Raw genomic sequence first — 22,759 nt, 5'->3', positions numbered from 1 at the left:
AGCAAGCTAATATACAGGACCAGCTCTACAATGTTTAAGTTACGGGTTTCGGTGGCAGTTCAACGAGACAACGACAGTATCACGACTGTTGGGTGTGTCGTCTTTATCATTACGTATTGTCATTTACGTCTTATATTTCATAAATTTTTTGACAAACTGTGAATTTCTCAATTCAGATGGCATCAAACATTATTTGTCTTTCTCCATTCACTACCATAGAAAGTTTTTTCTGAAATAAGGTTCCATGGAGCAATCTGGAAGAGGCGTGACTTTGGCTCTCTATCGATATATTGACCAATAAACAAACGTCTTTTGTAATGACCCCTTAAATGTTGTGATCAGACGCGGGATATTTTATATCACTGCACTGAAACAGTAAACTTCACTTGGATTTCAATGATCAGAAATCACCCCAAGTCTCTTTTTCTGCATTATGATTTATAAAAGCCAAAGTTTAGCATCGGCACACATCAGACAATGGATATGCCGATACCCGATATATCTGTGGTATGCCAATATCGGCCAGCTGATATGCCGGTCCGGCTCTACTTGACAGTTTTGATACTTTCAAGTCACATTTCAGTCAGCCCCAAAAAAAGTGCTGAGTTTCGATACCATGAGAGAACAACTCCACAACCCTGTAGTTCAAGCTGCGGCCGGTGCAGGTGAAACTCTCACTACCCAAGTCTATCACCTCCTCCTGATTTGGCTAAAACGGCCAATGTAAACAGCCAGAAGGATGAGATTGAGACCGTTCATTCACCATCAGATGGTTTAATAATAACTTGAGTAGTGCAATGCAGCAATGTTATTCTGATATCATAATGAGAAACTAGAAAACACCAGAGATTTAAGAAATGGTTCCTTTCCTCCTGTTTCTGGTCTTAAAAGGAAAGGTAAAGATTTTTCCAAAACGATGTTAATACAATACAATAGGTCCAATTGTGAACAGTGAAATAGTTACTTTCACTGCAGCCATTCCTTCTGTCCATACAAGCTGTGAAGAGATCCCTTCTTAGTGTGAATACAATCGAGAAGGTGGGGACAATAGACGCAGTCCCTTCTGTGCAAAACTCCATTCAAAAACTGACACATTTGATAAAAGATACTCAGACAATTCAAGAGGAGAACATTACACAACGGGCCATGTGAATATGGCATTAAGAGAGACTTCAAACAATTTGGACAAATCCTTGACACTTAAATTTAAGCTCATCGAACAAATAATAAATTACACCAACAGAGGTATTGTATTATTTCTCCTCTCACACATTTCTGGCTTGTCTTATCAAAACACGATCAAATACCATCAAACTATACGAGTCATTTTGGAAAGTGCACTTATAGTTGATCCAACTTGCAAGCCTTAGTGGGGACCTACGACCTGTTATGTGATAGATCATCCAGTGTGCAGGTGCATGTTGGCCTACCTGTGTTTCTGAATTAACACATACAAACAGGTGCTGTTTAGCCATTGGTGAGCTTGAATTCAAGACAACGGGAACTTAATTTTAGGCTACCTGTAACAGCAGCTACTGTCTGCGGGGGAAAAGACAGATTATTTTGTCTTTTAGCGGGAACAAAACATGAAGTATATTTACGCCACGTTCAGGACGGTCAGCGTTGCTCCACAGTCGGTGGTCGGCCGGAGGGAAACTTGCCGTTGCTCCGGCCACCTCGTTAACAAACGACGACTTAAGTACAATTCACACGTTTAATACTCAGACGGTCCTGAAGCTTCAGCAGGAGGGAGGCTGAAGTTAACCGAGCCGTGCGGGACAGCAGCAGGGCAGCAGCAGCCCGCTCACCCCTCCACTTCCTCCGCACCGAAAACTGTCACAAAAAGCGGACACTCACCTCCAGCGACAGTCCGCTCACCACCGGGAGGAGGACGGGAGAGGAGAAAGCTCGGCGGTCAGCGTGTCCAAAGCCTCCGAAAACACTTTGTTGGTGTTGTCTGTGGTTCCCGTAACAGAAATTAAGTCCAGTTCTGGTGTCACTTTGTATCCGGACAGCAGCTCACAACGTGGAGTGGAAGCCGGCGGCGACGGAAGCGGTAACAACAACAACAGCGGCGGCGGCAGCGACGGTCTCCGGCCAGCCTCCTGTCAGCGCTCAGCGCGAGGGGGAGCGGAGGCTGCGGCCGCGCATGCGCCCACCACCTGCTACTGCGAAACAAAGATCGTCTAATTGACAAGATGGTCCCCTCAGCAACGAAGAGGGTCAAAGATTTTAGGGAGATGGCAGCTCAGAACCGAAATTTTCTATGTGGTATGTGAAATTTCATGTAATACTTATGGGAAAACAGTAGATTTAAGGTGGGTCAGAGGGATATTAAGATGAGCAGTTTAAAGGTGCACTATGTAGTTTTGAGGAAGACATTTTAATCAGAAGGGAAAGATCTTCACAAACTGACCTTAAAGGACAACACAATTAACAAATATTGTTTATATTTGGCGGACCCTTACGGAAGCCCTAATGGGCCATGCATTCATACATTTTATTTCCTCCGTTTTCCCGTGATAACGAGTTAATTTCATTTGTTTTCTCGAGATCTCGAGTTATTATCTCGAAATAACAACTGCCGTTTTCCCGAGATAACGGGATAATTTTCTTGAGATCTCGAGATAACGAAACTTTGTTTTCCCGAGATAACGATATAATTAATTCAAGATCTCGAGATAACAGGATCATTTTCTCGAGATCTCGAGATAACGAGACTTTGTTTTCCCGAGATAACGATATAATTAATTCAAGATCTCGAGATAATGACTGTGATATGATAGGCCTGAGATTATGGAAATGCCTGGGACCTCGTAGCTGGTCAGCTATGTAGTTAATGACGACATCAGGCTCACTTAGATTGCCCCGCCGATATAGCTGAAGCCTTGCTAACAAATGTGTATATTATCTGTAATAGCAAGGCATAATGCTATTTCAGCCTGTGTCAGGCCTTGATTGAAAAGATATGTGACGCGGTGATCGATATGCTCCTGCTCCTCTGACATTGATACACTGAATGATGTTTCCTGCAATGATTTAATATACTACACTATCGTTTTGTTTTCTCAAGATCTCGAATTAATTATATCGTTATCTCGGGAAAACAAAGTTTCGTTATCTCGAGAAAATTATCCCGTTATCTCGGGAAAATGGCAGTTGTTATTTCGAGATAATAACTTGAGATCTCGAGAAAACAAATGAAATTAACTCGTTATCACGGGAAAACAGAGGAAATAAAATGTATGAATGCATGCTCCTTTAGGGCTTCCGTAGACCCTGCCACCTTTCTAGCTTCAAACATTTTCCTATGAGAATAGCTTGTTTATTCACTTATGGAAAAAAGAAGAATATTTCTGAGTTCGGATTACCTGATATTGCAAATATTTAAATTTCATCTCCAAAACAACATAGTGCCGTGGACTGGTACTGATTTTGAGTCGTTCAGTACCGGGCTGCAAAAACCAAGTAGGAACTAAGGGGGTGATATAATCGCCATTTATGTGCGCCCACCCCCCAGGCCACCAGAAAAATTACAGCTCATGTCTGGTTCGTGTTGTCAAAAAGGTTGGGAACCCCTGCAATGAATAAACAAAGCAATTCAGTATGCACAAGTGCAAACAGTCTATCATAAGTGATCAGAGTTGCTGATTGATCAATTATTTGTTTGGTCAATAAAATGTCAGATAATAGTGAAAAGTACATACCACAGCCTACGTTGATACATTCAGCTAGTTGTTTTCTTCAACAGCATGACTGTTAAAACCCAAATAAACTGGTATTTAACCGATTCTCATTTGAGAATCTGGAGCCAGTGACTTTTTAAGTGTTATTTTTACATTTAAAACATGAGATGGGAGTTTCCTGCAGATGTGGCAGTGCAAGTGGAGGTATTTTTGAAAAATACACACTTCTCGTGACAAACACAAACATCATAACTTTAATGTGGCTGCATCATGAAAGCCAGCAAATCTGAGCCGGAGATGAATGGATATTTATCTCTAACTATTTTTACTCTGTTTACAAGCTTTCCCCTTCAGCTGATGTCTGATGTGTAAATGCCTGCAGCAAACTGAAGGCAGCAGACAGATATGCGTGTTGCATCTGTAGCCTCTAATTTGAACACTGCTGTGCCATTACCCTGTGTGCTTGCACTCTGTTTACTTTGAATTACGTGCAGCCAAAACCAGACTGCTGCGGAACAACCACTCAAACCTCTGTGGCTCCTCAAACACACATAAATCACAAGGTTGAGACGGTTGACACAAAATTTACAGTAGCCTGAAAGAGAGTCACTGCTATTTTGTGTGAATCACTGTGATACAAAATTAGACATTATTCACAGAGATCGTTAACGTGTATCAAACTAAAAGCCTACTTTGAAAGCCACGTCATCCGTCTTTGGTGTCATACTGTTTCTGCCTGGTCACATGTTGACACTCTGAATCTCCACGTCACTGTGTTCTCCATGTTCACTTGGTGGAGTTTTTTTCACCATGCACCACTGTAATTGCACAGCAGATTAAAGTTTGAATGGAAAATTATATTTATATACTTGCAGCATGTGATTAGGTTTAGCCTTGCAGAAAACACTTTGGTGAAAGTCAAGGAAAGTTTTGATTTTAAAGTCAGATATTGAAAAATTAAGAATGTCTAAAAAAAAAACAACTATCAACTCAACCTCAACCAAGAGCTTTGAGTGCCTAAACAGACCCATAAAAACACTGATGACTCTTGCAACAAAAACATTCTTGAAATGAAAACGACAAAGAATGAAAAATGTTACTTTTCTTTCAAAATGTATCTGTAGTTGCCAATGAAAAGTATATAAGGGTATTTTTAGTAATCAGTTTCATTTCCACTTTACGTGTACAAGGACGTCTCATTTTGTTCACAATGCACATGTCTATATGAACACAGCTAGCATGTGTGCTTGGATACACCCTGATTGACCTTATAGACCCTGTGCAATAATATAAATATAGCCCATGCCATAAGATGTACCATGAAGGTTTCAGAGTCAGTATGTACAGTCAGCATGTACAGTACTGTCAGTATCCTGTTACTCAGGAGTGCTTCTTGTGTAACATACAGTATATTAGCCTGCTTTAAGTACCCTGCTAACTACAATTTTAATATCTGCTTCTTTATACTTCTACTAAACTACATTTCAGAGGGAATATTGTACTTTTTACTTCACTTACTTTAAGCGTACTATTGATTTTAAGGCTTAAAGATGGAGTGTGGGACTTTTACATACAAGTGAACGTCTTTTGCATTCAAGCCGTCAAGAGAGAACTTTTTGTTGCTCCACATAAAAAACCTTATCAGCATTCAGAGGAAGGACTTAAGCTTAAAAAAAGTAAGCGGTTAACATCACTTTGTAGATCAAACTACCCAGAGGTATATATAAATACATTTCTACACTGTGATTTTATTACTTGATCTGAGTACTTCTTCCACCAGGAATCGATTTTTTAAAAAAAAAGGAATTAAAGGAATTAATTAAAAATCATGTATAATTGAAATAGAAATCCACAGTCTTAATCTAACAGTTTACCTCAAAGACTGCATTCTGGAGCTCAAATGTAATGTTCACCCTGATTTTCACTGTACTGCAGTAATCTGAAAACAGGTAGACGAAGATAGCGTTCACTTCTCCTGCTGTGTGCTGTGATTTGAAGCTTATTTGAATACAAGAAAAGAACAGCAGGATTTGTGTGAAAATTCACAGCCAAGGTGTGAAGATTGTTGAAGTTTCATTTTCACAGAAACACAACTCTTCTGTGTCTTTGTTGATTAGATTCTGCTAAATGAAAAAACATGTGTTTGTGGAAAAAAATAAAACTAGTTCAGAACAAAAAAGAAATTGGCAACAGACAAGTTTTCTGCTTCAACGTATCATTTAGATATAATTGTTCATTGCACGTTGTAATGGATACAGAAAAAAGAAACAGCTGTCAGCTTCACTTTCACTATTTCTATTTCAGTTTATCTTCCACTGGGCATGGTTTACTGGTGATCCTTTTCTTTTTTTGAAAAAAAATCTATCATGGACTAATCAATAGAATAAACTCACATTTAGTGCTGTGTCATTGTTATTTGTGACTCTGAGTAAAACAGAAACGATCCAGTTGTCTTTGCAATAGCAGCACCAACAATAATACCACATACTGTGGAAAACCCTGAGATGTAGTTGAAAATTCCTCAAATATATAAACATTTTTCCATGTCAATAATGAACTCTCTTCTGCTGTTGTTGATTAAATATACAGTAGCTGACACACCTAACCCAGCGCAGTTTATCAGGTAATGTGAAGGATTTACAGATCCAGTTTTAAACCTCCTGAACTGCTCACAGACTCATCGAGGCCGCTCCAATAATATCAAGCATGTTTGATATTTATGATTTAAAATCTGGATGATAACATCAGTACCTTCCCAGCCACCACAACAACCAACGAGAGAGGCAACCCAGAGAAGCTGACATTCTAGCCCCTGAGGCTAACGTTAGCTAGCATGCTGCTGTTGAGAGAATAAAATCACACCTCTAATTCTCACTCAAGAGCAGAAAACCTGTGTTGACCCCGTCTCCAGACTCGTTCAGCCTTCTGCTTTCGTTTTTTTTCTCTCACTGCAATGTGTCTCACTAATCTCCATTTTGTTTATGTCTGCTTCCCCATGAGATCACGCGAGAGGGATCACGTGTGAGCCCAGCTTCAGTCTGCAGAGTCATGAAGCCAGACTGCTGAAGCAAACACCCTGCTGCGTCATAGGGGGCTGCTTGCTGTTTATTCAAAATGTATAAATATTTAATGTGTCCAAATTGCACCAAATTCAACACTGCACTTCCTTTGGTCCTCAACAACAAACCTGCCATATGTTAAGTAGGTCAGATGAACGGTTTTCAAGATATGTGAATAGGTACTCAAATCAACTTAGGTAAAATACTCTGATACAGCAATAGCTCATGGTCTTACACCATTACTAGGCTAGTTTCATTTTGCATTATTAATCTGAATCTGTAAGTAACTTGTAACGAGAGCTATCAAAAAAATTAGCGCAATAAAAAGTCAGAATGTGGAGAGGAATCATCCGTAAAGTAATATCATATGCAAATACTTAAGCAAAGTACAAGTACCTTAAAAATGTCTTACTTTAGTAAATGTATTTGGGTCTATTTAGGAGGAGAAAGTTACGCTTCCTTGCTGCCATGAGTGGTGTTTTCGGTTCCAAGAATCAGCAGCAGAGTGACACCTCTTGTTTTTTTTCTCCACTCCTCTCAGTTGCAAAAAAACAGGAAAGCTGTCCCCCAGCAGGCAGAAAGGCAATTCAGGTAACACTAAGTACGCCTGCTGGTGAGTCACGGCCACCGTGAGGATTAATGCACTAAGAAGTGCATCATATGCAACATCACACGTTAATCAAATGAGCAGAACAGCGGTTTCTTCAGATTAGTTCATGTCAAAAATTACAGTAATTGCAGCAATTTACACGCTCATTGGCTTTTAGTGTTAATTAACACCCTGGTGAATAATGGCACACAATTTCAGCTATAAATTGCACTTGAGTCGGGCCTGATGAAGATGATGTGTGACAGCTGATGTGTGTACATCTTCATTATTATCTCTCTCAGTGGCGGACACAGGCTGTCTGAGGGGCAGGGGCTAAAAAAAAGGTAAAATGGGCACCAAGAGGGTTGTGATGAAGCATATACAGCACTGCATCGCATTTACTGCAATGGAAGGGCCCCACAGGGGGCACTTTATCACGTTTCTCTACCACAGGGCCTCCAACAGGGCATTTTGTTGTGTTTTTGTTTTTCAAACATTAAGGAACACACGCTTACTTTCTCTCTTTTCTACTCTCCTTTTTCGAACTTTCTGTTTTTCTCACATTCACACTGAACGCTGGCTTCCTCTTGTTTCACACACACACACACACACACACACACACACACACACACACCGCTGACGCTCTCCATCTGGTATGTGCTTAACGCCACAGACGTCAGGTCCCCGACGTCTATCTATAACGCCATGCATCACCAGCCGTCTCAGCCATTCAAGCAGCGAGGAAGACGACTCTTATCTGTCATGTTGCACCACTCTGTGGCTCTGCGTGCTCAAGTAACCCTGTTTAGATGGAGCAACACACTGGCTGTTGTTCTGCTGCATCAGCAAAGTGCTGGGTTACAGGGGTGAGTGTGTGTGTGTGTGTGTGTGTGAGAGAGAGAGAGAGAGAGAGAGAGCTCTATCTACGTCACTGAGCAGCAGGTGGACTGGAGAGGGAGAGAGCCTCCCTCCTCTCTGCAGCAGCCCTCCAGCCTGTTTTCATACAAACACAAACAGAAGTTTTGGAGGTTTTCACACTTGGTATCTCTTGTTCACTCTCATTGCAATCATGTGGATATATGGATGCTTTTTAATGACAAAAATATTGAGCAATCAGCTTCATACTTAGACTGGGTAAAAGAATGGCAACAAAATGGCCGTAGAGTCCGTCTTTTCTTATTAGGCAGTGGTGGATTGTAACTAAGTACAGTTACTGAACTACTTTACTTGTACTTTACATGAGTCTTTTCTTTTCATGTCACTTTCTACTTCTACTCTGTTACATTTAAGAGGGATATATTGTCATTTTTACTCCACTACATTTACAAATTATGATTTTTGCATAAAAAACATATGAAGAGCTGATGAAATGTTTTGTCATAACTTTATCTACCCAATATTTATACAAGTTGACTGACTGATTATACGATTGATCAATTGACAGAAATTAATTGACAACTATTTTGATAATTGTCATTTTTCATGTCTAAACATTGAATGATTTAGCTTCTCAAATGTAAAAGTTTGCTGCTTGTGACAGCATTTTTTAGAAACCAAAAAAATCAGTCGATCAATCACGAAAATAATCAGAAAACTGGCGGCACTTTGAAGGCTTTGGACGTGTTGGCTTCGTGGGCTAAGCAATAACAATCTTGAAGTAGTAGTTCACTCAATAAACTCATTAACCTAGATCTTAATAAATGATACGCCATAATAAACGCTCGCAGATAGAGGATTAGTGTCTTTTTACCATGGAAAATGCCAGTTCCAGTTAAATGACAGGACACATGACAGTCCAAGAGACTTAACTTAACCTTAAACCAAGTATTCACTCTAAAATGTAATTATTTATATTAGGGGGACTTGCATTTGATCCCCATAAGGAAGGTGGGTCCTCACAATGTGACTGTCTAAACACATGTATGTTCCCACATTGTGAGTAAGAGATACAAACAGCTGAGCCTCTCTCTTGTTTGACATGTGAGATGATCAGAATGAGTCAGAGGCTGTTGACTGTCTCATCACTCTGTGTAGCTGAAGTGGTGAAACACTGTAGAAATTTGCTTCAGGGGAGCATTCGCATGTTCAGGCCCAGAGTATTTTAATTGCAGAATTTAATCAATTTTGAGCTGTCCCACTATGAAATTAAATGGTTTCACCCCATAATCTGGTTCTCAGGGGCATTTTGTGGTGGTTATTAATCATGTGCAGTACTAAAGTTTGGTTTAACTTCTGTCCTGTTGCTGAATGCTGATTGCAGACCTTCCAGGGGTCTCTGTCCTCAGTCAATCCATGTAAAAGCTGTCCACTGGAGTTGTGCTGCAATATTTTGTTTTCCTGTACATGTAAGCTCATTTTTGTTTGTGTTTTAAATCAGATTTACCTGAAGGTCTACTTTGTTCGCAGTACATTAATTCAGTTATAATGTACCGATGTTAAAAGGCTGCATGTAGCCATTAGGCATGTGCACTGAATTATCATCTGTGGTTGCCATATGCAACTTGTCTGTTATATCTCCTCACTGATCTATGGATCTATTCCACATAGAAACTCTACATACAAGACAGTGTTTGTGGCTATCTTGTTTTTAAGGTGCAATATGTAAGAATTTTAGTTCAAAACATTCAAAAATGAAGTAAAATTATCAACAGAATATGAAGAAATAATAGTTTTGATGTTACGTCAAAGACATCTATGTATCGTGTTGCAGAGATATCTACTAAAGTTAGCATGCTAACCAGCTAGCTCTGGGCCTGCAAACCTCTTTCATCCCAGTGGTGTAAACACCAACTCTCTGGCTAACTGAGCTAACAAGCTTACAGTAGCTACCGTCATAAATAAAATACAGTTAGCAGCAGTTAGCCACTCTGGTGATATGCTGCCCCCTATTTGCTTGGAGTTTGATTTTGTTAACAGGTGGCCAGTTGTTATTCATATTGCACCTTTAAGGTGCTAAAATGAGAATGGGTTGATAGGATAAAACAAGTGAGATCGAATCATTCATCAGTAGCTCTATGCTGCAATAAAAACAAGATCACAGGGGACCGTAGCCTTCAAATGAGACTGTGGAGGCCTGTGCAGTTTCTGATACACATTGTAAAACACAGCACGCCAGTCTGCATCAGTGTCTGTTGGCAAACATGGGCTCCACTCTGCAGCGAGGTGAGAGACATAACAACAGTATCAGCTTGGACATACAGTCGGCTACAGGAGGGATAATGGATCTGCTGCAAAACACACAACACACATAATTACACAGTACTTAAATGTACTGTATATGTCGGATTTAATGAGAGATCAGACCTGTGAATGGTCTCATGTTGAATGTGTTGCTCTTGTGGACAATTTAACTAGAAGAGTTGCCACACATAAATATGAGATGCACATTATTTATTATAGTAAGTTTCAGCTCGCGCTCAGGCTCCATGGAGCTTATGACCGACGCTGGAGCAGACCCTGGCAGCAAGGTGTCTGAGCAATGTATTTTATCAACAATCAGATTTGAAAAAAAAACACACACAAAAAAAACTGATTCAGATATTCAGAAAAATGCAGAATATTGGATCTGATAATTGGCCAGGCCATAATCAGTAAATAACACAAGCGATCAAGTGCAACAACAAACTCAGATTTGACTCAATCACAGTGTGCCACCTTTTTTGACTTTGTATAGTTTATTTTACCATGGAGGAGACTGAGACACAACAAAACTAGGATGGGCACATGTTGCTTGGATTGCCATAACTACATTCCAGAAGGGGTTCAAACTAATGGTGGTACCTCATTTTGCTTTCATGACCAGGACTGTTGATTGACAGTTAGACAGTCAAATCGCTCCATGTGCAAGCCCAACTTAATGGAGCGATTTGTAGGATTGTTGATCGTTGAGTCTCTTTACCAGGTCGTCATATGCTCATGCTTTTGGTTGGTAGGTCGGGCCAGCCAGCATCCCAAAGCATCCGTATTTGACTAGTTAGGAATGAGACTTACCAATCGACTGTTTTACACATTGCTCCTTTAAACAGCATACAGGACATGTCATTGATAGTGTTAATGGTGTTTATATTGTTGGACCTGTTCAATAATTGTACAACTCGTCCCAACAAGTGTTACCACAGCACCGACACTCACAGTTGATTGAGACTCAGCTTGATATCTGCTGCCTCGTATGTCTCTGCACTGGTTTCCCCACTCAAATGGAGCTCAGCCACTGAGAATCCATGTGTCGTTGAAGCTGTGATAAAGCTGCTTTAAGAGCTCTGTGTTGAACCTTGTGTTATTCTGAGGTGTAGCCCTGCGGCCCGGCGCGGTTAAACGCTGCTGAATCACGCCTCAACGCTTCCTCAATAAGAACTAAATGGTTTTATACAATGTTGAGCAATTTGTGGCTGATCAAGTGAGGCCAGCTTTATTAAATGACTTTACCGAGGAGCTTGAATAGCCTGTGTCTTTATTTGATACATGAGTGAGTCATTACGCAACGGCAGGGCATGTCTCACTCACACACACACACACACACACACACACACACACACACACACACACACACACACACACACACTTTGGTAAAGTGCAACTGAGTTTAGAGATGGAAAACAAACAAAAGAGCCAGTTATAATGGCTTTTTAATCCTGATAATTCAAATGTAAATTAGCAATTAGCATTTTGTCTTCATTTGATGGGCACAAAGAATCAGGACAGGATTTTCATTCAGTCGCAAAGTGCAAAAATGTTATTTTCCCACTGCTGCCCTCTGCTACCCTCTCACAAGAGTAATGATTCAGTTTTATTTGTTCCTCGAAACTCGTTGTTTACTCATTTGCATTGTTTATCATTCATAATTACCCACCTTTGACTCCACCAGAGATGATTAGTGCAGATGCCTAATGAGTCAGTGACTAACGTGGGATTACAGGTATAATTCTGTCACAGTCTCAGCTGACTTTTAGTGTGACTCACTGTTAACATTGTGAATCTCATGTTCAGTCACATGAGCTGCAGTGAAAACACCTCTGATGTATTCACACCTCCTTTTATATCTCCTCACTCAAACATCACGTTGAACTTCCATGTATTCTTCTTTTTGAATCGCTGCTCTCTGCTAACAAAGCCAAAAAAACTTTTCTTTTTATATTTCTGTTTGTGTACGGCTCAAACAAACCAGAAACAGAGTCTTAATTAGAAAAAGCTTTATTGGTGTTAGTGTGTGCATTCCAGGCTGTGTGCCACTGTTTCTGTTTCATGTCTTTACTGCTAATCACCTCCTGGCTCCAGCTTTATTACCAGCGTACACATTTACATTGATCTTCTCATCTTACTCTCAGCAAGAAAGCAAATCCGTAGGCCTGTATGTCCTGAACTAACGAGTACAGAAAAGGAAAAAAACCTCTTTTCCAATTTCGGCCTAATTTTGAATTCTTTTCGTACACTTCAGTTTGCCTTTGTCTTGCATTTTCTGTTTGTTCGATGTTGTTGATTCAACAGTCTGCATGATCTCTAGACTCCCATCACAAAATGTTATAACCCTGATCTTACGCTCATTATTGTAACCGAAAGTTGGAGAAAATTTTGGTACACGAGTTGCCGGGCTGACGTCTTATGAGGCTGAAACACGGCGGAAGAACGTAAACATTGGGTTACATGACGGTTTCTTTTGCTCTGCCTTATCACTCAAATACTGGAAACAGCTGTCAAAGTGTTTCAATGCGATAACATGCAAAACATCCCACATTACGGACACACCATGAACACGCCATGAACACACACAATCAGAAGAACGACTTCTGAACTCGGGAAGTGAGACCGCTATCACTAATCAACGCACAGTTAGCATTATGTGTTTCATTTTTTCAGTCATGGCTCATTTGTGAAAATCTTGTTCCATGCCATAAAGCTGATTAAAGCTGAATCTAAAGATGATTGATAAATCATTTGCACCAACAGCAGTTCACAAAAATGTCACCACGTTTATCTGAATCACATCAGGGAATCTAATGAAGATAAAATGATTCAGTAGTGAGAAGCCGTCGGGTGTAACACCACCAATTTGTTGATCTGTATCATTTTGTTTTGCCTGACTTGCGGTTGAGATAAAACATTTCATCACAGAAGCTCCGAGTAGGACAAAATAAAATCTTGGTTCCCTGCTGTACCTTTTTTATCCTCGTTTCTGCTCACATAAAAAAAGAAGATGTTACCAGCACTGACATTACCTCCCTGCTCTGCCTGTCCCTTTCACACCTTCCCTTCCACTGCTGCACAAATGTTCGCACACTCTCACTTCTCTCTTTGTCGGAGTCACCTTCAGCCCCGCTGTTAATCACTCCTTTCACCTGAGGGAAGCTCCTCTGTTTCTCCTCGCCGCAGATCCGCTCATCGCCTCCATCTGCCCTTCACCTCCACCGCTGAATTACAATCAAGGGATCAGGACAGAAAAAGAAAAAAAAACAGCCCGACACAGCAGTGAAATAAATCAACAAGCCGTGTGTGTGTGTGTGTGTGAGTGTGCGTGTGTGTGTATTAAGGTGTGAAGGGATAGGTGGACACATGCCGGTCTTCTAGGCTCTGGCTGTGCTATTAATATTTCATGATTGATGAGAAGCAACATTGACATTTGCCGTTCACATGTACAGAATGACATTTTGGTGGCATAATAATGATAGTAATATTATTATTATTATTATGTAATCTAAACTTATTCAGGCACACTTTCTAAATGATATTAAAGTCAGCCAAAATACAGCTTGAAGCATCCTTCTTTGCTTTGTCTGGCAAAATTGTAGGTCTCCGTTTCTGGCAGTGGAAGGATACTTACAGTCCTGTTGTGTGCTCCAAACATAATTGACCGTTAGCAGGTGGGAAACCAGTGAGGGATCATGTCCTTCTGGTTGCCTCAGGGATTGGATCAATTGGAGATAACATGGAGGTCAAACACATTATTGGCTCTTGATGAAACTTCACACTGGAAGGTAAAAAGAAGAACTTGGTGCAGTGCTTTCATCAGATAGAAATGGCAACATAGGACAATTCTGCGAGAGCCCAGATTATATTACTGTATATCCTGGGCTAATTTCTGCGCATTGTTATCATATGGTATAAAATGAAGGAAAAATTATAGCTACAGATCTGGCTAGTTCGTCAAACTGTACAACCACAGCTAAGCAAACAGGCTAATGCCTCAGTTTAAGTGTAATGCCATGCCATGCATCGTTAGAAAGCTAAGCTAAGGTTTGTGATTCTATTCATGCCAACCAATTCAAGATAAAACCACATCAGCAAGGTATAATCAACAAACAAACAAGCTAATTAACAAGCATGTACAAACCAACTCACCATTCACGTGTCTGGGTGTTTCAGTAGTGCTTCAAACTCTGTCTTTGAAGGCTTTGAGGCTGCCAAAAAATGAGTAGGTGTTTTTAAGTAAAGACAGCCTGGCCTGATAAAGGTGCAACATAAAAAGTTAGGGGATCAACAAAGTTTCAACAAAGCATTCATCCTCTGGGGACCATGAATGTCTGGAATTTAATGTTCAATGTTTTGCAGCTTAGACCAAAGAAGTGGACTGACAGACATCGTAAGAGTGCTACAAAATGACTAAAAACTCAACATGAAATACAAATGGTCTTTCTGGATGAATCTGGACTCGTCATTGTCAGATCCATTTTCTCTCTTTTATCCCCTCAGTTATTTTGGGTATAAAACATCACATACAGATGCCAAATCACAGTATGTCTGTCTCTTGGAGCTGTGAACATGTGGAGCAGTTTTTATCTCTATCTCAAACTCAAGTCGACTCTGTAATCCACCAAAACTCGAGATGATGATGACACCTTTATATTTGGATGGGAGCGGTGTCAGAACACATTTACACTCTGACTTGGAGCAGACTGGATGTGTGGGTGTTCTGCCTAATAAAGAACAGCACACTGCATGGACCCACATGTTGTTTTCACACTTTAATTATCCAGAATAGGTGGAGCGCGAACACCGCTTTACAGCAACACGCAACTTCACACACACAGTCACACTGGGAGAACAACCACAGCCCTAAGGATTTGTTTAGGAAGGAGAAAGCTTAATTATGCCCACATTTTCTCAGTTTTTGGGACACAAACCTGTAACCAGTCTCTCCAATCACTCTGCTGTTTTCCTTTTTGTTTCTATTTGACTTGTATATCATATTTAAACCCGCCATGTTTGTAACACTTCATAAGTATTTAAAATAGTGATCATAGTATGAATTTCTTCTATGATTTGTTATAGTTACATGTTACCCTTTTCACATTTGGGACACAGAATGTTTTTTTATAATAAGAGGAAATTTTCTGAGGCATGATTTCAATGCAAAGTAGGAACGCAGCCTTGGTTAATCAGCAGGTGATAAATAACTGAATATTAAATTATGCCCAAAGCTCTGCTTTTGACACAAACAAACTGTGTTGGGCATAGTTCATTAATTACATGAAGTTTAAACTAAGTCCTGTGCAGGCAGAGCTTTGCTCCAACACTCTCATTAAACTTTAGTACGCTGCAAATATACACAAAAACAATGGAAAGGTTAAATTCATCCACAATAGTTGGACAACATTTTTATAAGTTCCATAAATTCAAAGTTGAAGGGATTAATATAACTTATTTTTATATTCATCAATGGTTCCACACTATTCCAGTGATCTACGGGTGGCCCTAATCCAAGAAACACAGCAATGCTCCAGCAAAGTCAGGGTAGAAGACGACTGCAAACTAGTTAACACTATGCACTAAACAGCAGCACCAATGCTAATATGGTCAGCAACTTGGCATCAGGTAAACACTGTCCATCAACTTTAACTATGGTTGAGCACCAAGCATCAATTACGTAAACACAGAGTCCACCTCCTCTCGTCCAGCTGTAGTCCTGCGCTCTGTCGGCTCAGAACACAGTCCGCCCGTCGAGTGCAACAGCTTGATACGGGATGTTGTGGTAGAGACAGGTCTCTGTAAAGATGTGGGCACAACAGTCCTGCAAAAAATCACACAAAATGCCAATTTCTGCATGACGTTGCTTTAATTTTTCTGCTGTTCGGACAACAAAACTATTAAAGAGATTTGTATTTGTTGCTGATGAGTATATTTCAGCAGGGAGAAGGCTTTGAAACAACAGCATTTAGATCAATTTTTAGGGAGATAACATTTATTTTTAATTTTTTAATTTATTTAATTTATTTAACATGCTTTAGCTTTAGTGGATTAGCATGCTAAAATACTTATCTTAAGGATTTATAATGTTTATCAGGTTCAGGAAGCATGTTTGATAAACGAAAAATACATGAGGCTGACAGGAAAGTCATTAGTTTTGAAGATCATCAACCAAAGTTTTGGACAAATTGATATTTTTGACCTTTCTTTGAAAGTTAAACATTTCAGCAAATCTCTTTTCCCATCTTCTCAAATGTGAGAATTTGCTGCTTTTCACTATTAAAGTTTTTTGTAGCCGGAATAATTGTAGCTTTTGGACTATTGGCCATGCAAAGCAAACATGGGAAGATATAATCTCGGGTTCTGAGATTTTTTAATTAATGTTTTTCAATATTTTGGGACGTTTCATGGATTAAAAAAATAATGAATTGCAAAAGCAATCTTAGTAACCATAATTATAATTATTTGTTCCATGGCTACAAAAGACATCTCCCATTTTTAAAGAACAAATCACATTTTCATTCAGTCACACAGGCTGGTCTTGAGTTCAAGGCATTAACCCTGTAAAGCTTGTGTGACTGCTCATTATGAGATGAAGTGTGAATGCTGCTTTTCATGTGTTTATAGTGAGTCTGGACTCGGGTGCTGATGTGTTTTCCTCTCTTTTCTGGCAGCCTGCAGCCAACAGCCCGAGGCCAGAGGAAGAAAGACCACATGAAGTCCTGAATTAGATGGAGCCGTAAATATTTGATGAGCTGCTGTGTGTTTCCAGCAGCTTAACGGGCGTCCAAGGTCAGAAGAATCTGCAGTCTGACACACGCACACACACACAGAAGCACAAACACAGGGAAAAACATGTGCGCAACCATGTATACTGACGGTAGACATGCTCGCATAAAGAAAAATGTGGACACAAACATGAACACACATGCTTCTATACACCACAATTTCATACTGTTTTCTGTTTATATGTGGCGGACCCTGCCATATTTCTAGCTTCAAACAGTGTTCTGGGGACCTTATTTTTCTCTGAGAACAGCTTGTTTATTCAGTTATGAAAAAAATAAATATTTCTGAGTTTGCATTATTACTTCAATGTTGTAAATAATAAAATTCTGAGTTTATTTTCTTCTCCAAAACAACATAGCTCCCCTTTAAAAATGTTCTCCCTTTCCACATTCCAAAAATGTCCTCAGTTTTTCCAAGTAGTTTTGGGACAATTAATTCATATCTTGCACTGCAGCTTCACTTTTCATTCTCTGTCTGCTCTATTTCAGGATGTTTTTGTCTTGTATTTTATTTGACTCTTTTTAAATCCCATGCATGTCTTTTTATATGTTTTCCTATATTGCTTTTTATACCTCTAAAGTCTCACAAAAAACTTGTCTTGCCTAACAAAAATGTACTCACTCGCCTCATACCCAAAATGTCCCTGCTTTCTCAAAACGTGCTTGTTTTTTTGTTTTTTTTAAAGTCTTCATTTTCCATCTTCTGAAAATGTCCTCACTTATCCAAAAAATGTCCTATTCTCCATTTCCAACAACTGCCCTCACTTTCTACCTATATGTAGTAATATAAGGACAAGAAAACACACATACAAAAACCTGAACATAACACACATTCAAACACCCTTACCTTGCCAACAGTGGACTCTGTACACTCACCAAGTGTGGACCTCTGTTTCTGGTCACATTGAAAAACAAATATAGAATAGAACATTTACTTTTAAGGTATTTTCCCATAGTATTACTGTGAATGTTGTGTTTTTTTTAAAACAAATTGCACACACACACACACACACACACACACACACACACACACACACACACACACACACACACATATGCTGCAGATTCTTGGTTTTATCAACTGTATGAAAAGCACCTGATCAATTCATTGATGCATGTTGTGCTCTCATAGATCATTAATGCATTGTCGATATTTAACTCATTTATAATTAAAAGCTGCCCAGAGAGCTCTGAAGGTTCAGAGAAAAATAGCAGCACACGAAACATCCTCGCCTCCGTCTCTCTGCTCCTGGCGTCAGTCCATCTGTGCTGATTTATACGTGTCGCTGCCACTCACATCCATCTGCTGCATGTTTGCTGAGATGTGAGACAGCTAATGGACGCAAGTCTGTTTGCTTGGAAGTATTACAGTCAGAACAGGGATCCACCTTTAAAGATACATTATTTTGCGACTAGGGGGAAGATAGCAAAAAACTAGCTGACGCACACTCTGAACTGTGACGGGGCATCATGCATCAAATCCACAATGCCTGACTTTTCATAAAACAAACTAATGTTATTTAATCCATCAAACTCAGAACCAAAACAGGCAGAAACAGCTGATAACGAGCGCGTGGTCATGCCGTTATCTGCATAAAATATAGACAGAGCTTTCTGGTCTGAAAAGTGAGGTCAACATAGAAGTGTCCTGCGTTCTTTCTAATGCACAGCAGGGGGCGACTCCACTGGTTTCAAAGAAGTCCAAATGTATGTACTTGAACATGAGCCCACTCCTACCAGTGGGTGAAGTCATGGTGGGTTCACACTTGGTTCAGCTGGTCTTAATAGAGTTTCCTGTTTATGTCGTCCCAGACCATGATCACCGTGTGTGGTGACTGAAGGAAGTGAGGAGAAGTAGTATAAAGAGTGAAAGAGTGAAAAGTCAGTAAAAGAAGGAAGTCAAGGATGGATGGTTGGGTCAAACAAGCACAGGACTTTAATTCAGGAGGCCGCTGTCAGTGTCCAGAGTGAAACCAGAGGTCATTGTTGAGTTCTTCTAACTTATTAACATAGTGAAGTTACAATACATCACGTAAATTACTTCGTAGGTAAGTTTGTAACAGAAGTTACAGAAGCAACATTGTGTTTCAAACTCAAACCACAACCACAAACAACAAAGCACCATCTTTGGGTTCACTATCTAGTTCTCGATGCTCCAGACATTAGCATTTAGCTCAAAAAGCGAGAATCACAGAGCTGCCAGCATGCCCGTGGACTGTAAGGGCCCTATTTAGAAGGTCTGTAGCGCATGGTCTAAAGCACAAAGTGCTAGTGCCTTTAGGGCGTCTCCAAGTCCATTTTGCTAGTTAAATGGCAGATAATCTGGGTGCAAAGTGCGGCACACGGCACAAAGAGGTGGTGCTTAGACTCTGAATTAGTCATAGGTGTGCCAGGGCCTGGCGCATATTAAACAGTAGCACTCGTCTTCGCTGAGGGAAAAGGATGTGATCCTCGCTGCTGGACCCTCTGCCCCGCCGTTTCACAATCATCTGTCCAATCAACAACTCTGCTTGGCTGCATGTGAAAAAATAAACTGATATTATGAGGAGGACCATGAGGGCTGCTGCGTCCGTCTGTGTGTGTGTGTCATTCTCAGTCCGTGGATCAGGCAGGACAGGTCATAAATGGTAGCATCCTGTTCAATAATAGGTGTGATGAGAGGAGAGAAATACGTCCTTAATGAGGAAAATATTAATGACATTACCTGCAGCGATCCTCCAGCAGTAGAAACAATAAGTGTATCTCTACATTAACACGAGGAACAGCTGATAAAGCATAAGGTAGAGCTCTAAGTCTTCTTACATTTCTGTCTCTGAGCATATTAAAAATGAGATACTACAGGTTCATAAGTGAGCTTTGGGAGTGTTTGTAGGGGCATATTGAACTTTTGACAGAGCCAGGCTACACATTTCCCCATGCTTTCATTTTTTATGATGGATGCACACAGTCCTTAATCAGGAACTGTGCCTTTAAACGAGCCGTCAGGACCTCCTTAAGGTTGTGATGTCACCAATGTACAGTCAGCCACGCCCACAGGACAGCGATGGTTACAAAAACACCAACAGAGCTGATGCACAAACACGGTGGTTGGAGCCTACTCAGACCTGTGAGAGCTGACCAATCAGAGTAGGTCTTAAAGAGACAGAGGGTGAATAGACGTGCTGCAGCAATAGATAGTATGAGAAAATGTGTTTTTTGCACATTAGAGGATGTAACATTTTCACACCCAAAATAAAAGTATGAAAAAATTATAATATGGGACCTGTGAGATATGTGGTGAGACAATAATCATCTCCTCCTGAAGAAAACAACCTATTCTTACTCATGTCAAAAAACATTTTGGATTCAGGATAGTATATGCGCCTCACACAATATGACTGATCAGCTATCTACAGCATTTGCTCCTTCGTATCACACCAAATGAGATTATATGCTGCAGAGAAATCTAATGCAGCACTCACTTGCGCACCCTCATTTGTCTTTAAACAAGTAGAGAAACCTTTTAGTGAGGCGTGAATCAGCCCAGCGGTGGAATAAAGTGCAGACATACACATTGTCTCCGATGAACAGGGGAGGGAAGACTCGCTTATCCTCTGTAGCCTACTTCTGGGTGATAAGTCTTCTATTTTGGGCGGTCGTTAAGACAGGTAGCATCACCAGGGAATTACCTGAAAGCCTCAGAGCGGTGATAAATCACAGCCGTAGAGATGTGTTCAGCAAACGAAGCACAGAGGGAGAGGGGATGAAATTAGCAGCAGAACATGTCTCTTCCAGGCTCCAGAAGGTAAAAACAAAGACAGCATATAAAACAGGTCTCGAGGAAAGCAGCAAACATGGGCACGGATCACAGTCAGATGAAAATAGTGGCAAACTGTTCACAGAGCAGGATGGTTACCCATCCTCTCCCCATGTGACTTTTAAAAACACGGCCTGCACTGCGGCGTTTGTTAACAGTAAACAGTCCTGGTTGTTTGGCAGGAAAAACACCACAGCATTCATCAGTCAGAGGGAAATGTCTGAGACGGTGACAGCGTAAACGGAGGATCATCAATATTTCAGTGTGTGTGATATCAAAAAGGAGGCCAGTGGCTTTAAGCTGTTATTTCTGTGTCGTTGCTCACAATGAGATCTCTGCCGTTCATTAACGCTGCAGGGTAAGTGTGTGACAAAGCTGACTGACACTGCGCTAGGTTTGAATCACAGGCTCGGCTACATGGACAGTATTAAAAACATACTTGCAACTAACTTGCTAGATTTGAAGAAAGAAAAGGCTAAATGATATCTTGTTCAAACCAAAGTTACGGACATATATTCAAATCAAGCATTCGTACGGCACCGAACCGTATGTTACAGCAAACTTATCAAGGAGGCAAAGATCTTTGGTTGCATGAATGTCAGGCACTGATACATCACAGATACATGTATCGTGCAGGATCGTCATGTTCAAAACAGACTGTAGTTTTAATGCATTTGATTGATTGATTGAAATCTTTATTTCGAACATGTAAAGTCCACCGGTTGGATTAATATTCTAGCAGCAGTGTTTTATACAGTGATCCTGGGTAGAGCAGACAAAAGGTAATGAAAGGGCAGAGAGTGGATCAGGATGGAATCAGGCCATGAATAATGCTCTTTTCACTACGTAATCCTCTGTGATTGATCACGATCTGATCCTGTATCTCACTCAGAGTCACTTTACCCAACTGCCACAGCAAAAGTGACAACGTGTGTTTAATTAATGTGCAGTGATTTAGCTTTTACTCACTTGATTGTGGTGAAAAAAACAAAAAAAAGCATAATAAATTAGCGGGTTTACAGCTCAGCGGGCCAGATGGTGCCGTTAGTTGAGGGACACATTTTAATTTGATCAACCAGATGTCCTCATATTCTTCATGTTTATTTGTGGTAAAAGAGACCTTGACAGCATCATGTCAGATGTCATGTTTCTTCACTGGCAGATGGTTCAGACTAGAAAGTCCTCCAGCGATCACAAAATACTTTCAGGGATGCTTCCAAGTTTAAAGAAGACTGAGACAGATTTTGAGACGTTGATGTCCTCTCTGATGGTTTCAGCTCTCCAGCAGAGAAAATTCTTTTCATGGTCCTGTTTTGATTCACTACTGCTAAAATTAGGTTCGACTGACATTTGAGTTGTTTTCCCATTGATTCAGACTATTATTATCGCTTCTGCTTCTTATTAAATCGCAGATGTGATTGTTTTCTCTCATGTTATGAATGAAAACCAAAGAAATAAAAACACCTTAATTTACTTTTTAACTACATTATTTATCCTGAATATGAATATTATATGTTTTCATGCACTCATTGAATGCATGCTGTTTGACTTATCTTTCCTTTAGTTGGATTTGTATTAGCTGCTCCTGGGCTGCTATGACAACAGGAAATGTATAAAACTTTACAGTACAACACAGTATTGATATTTCTGCACTAAGAATCTCT

At 40.2% G+C, this 22,759-nt stretch overlaps 1 protein-coding gene across 2 annotated transcripts in view; it reads right to left on the bottom strand.

The window, feature by feature from the left end:
* Positions 1–2,068, bottom strand: part of LOC140996005 (spermatid perinuclear RNA-binding protein-like) — a 71,857-nt gene extending 69,789 nt beyond the window's left edge. For both annotated transcript variants that reach the window (XM_073466204.1, XM_073466205.1), the window contains exon 1: positions 1,858–2,068. The gene's annotated coding sequence lies outside the window, so the exon portion shown is untranslated. The remainder of the gene's footprint in view (positions 1–1,857) is intronic.
* Between the last annotated feature and the right edge of the window lie 20,691 nt (positions 2,069–22,759).

This window comes from Pagrus major, chromosome 5, assembly GCF_040436345.1.
Source record: "Pagrus major chromosome 5, Pma_NU_1.0".
Lineage (NCBI taxonomy): Eukaryota > Metazoa > Chordata > Actinopteri > Spariformes > Sparidae > Pagrus > Pagrus major.
Note: the sequence above shows the minus strand (reverse complement) of the source record. Positions and strands in the feature narration are given on the sequence as shown.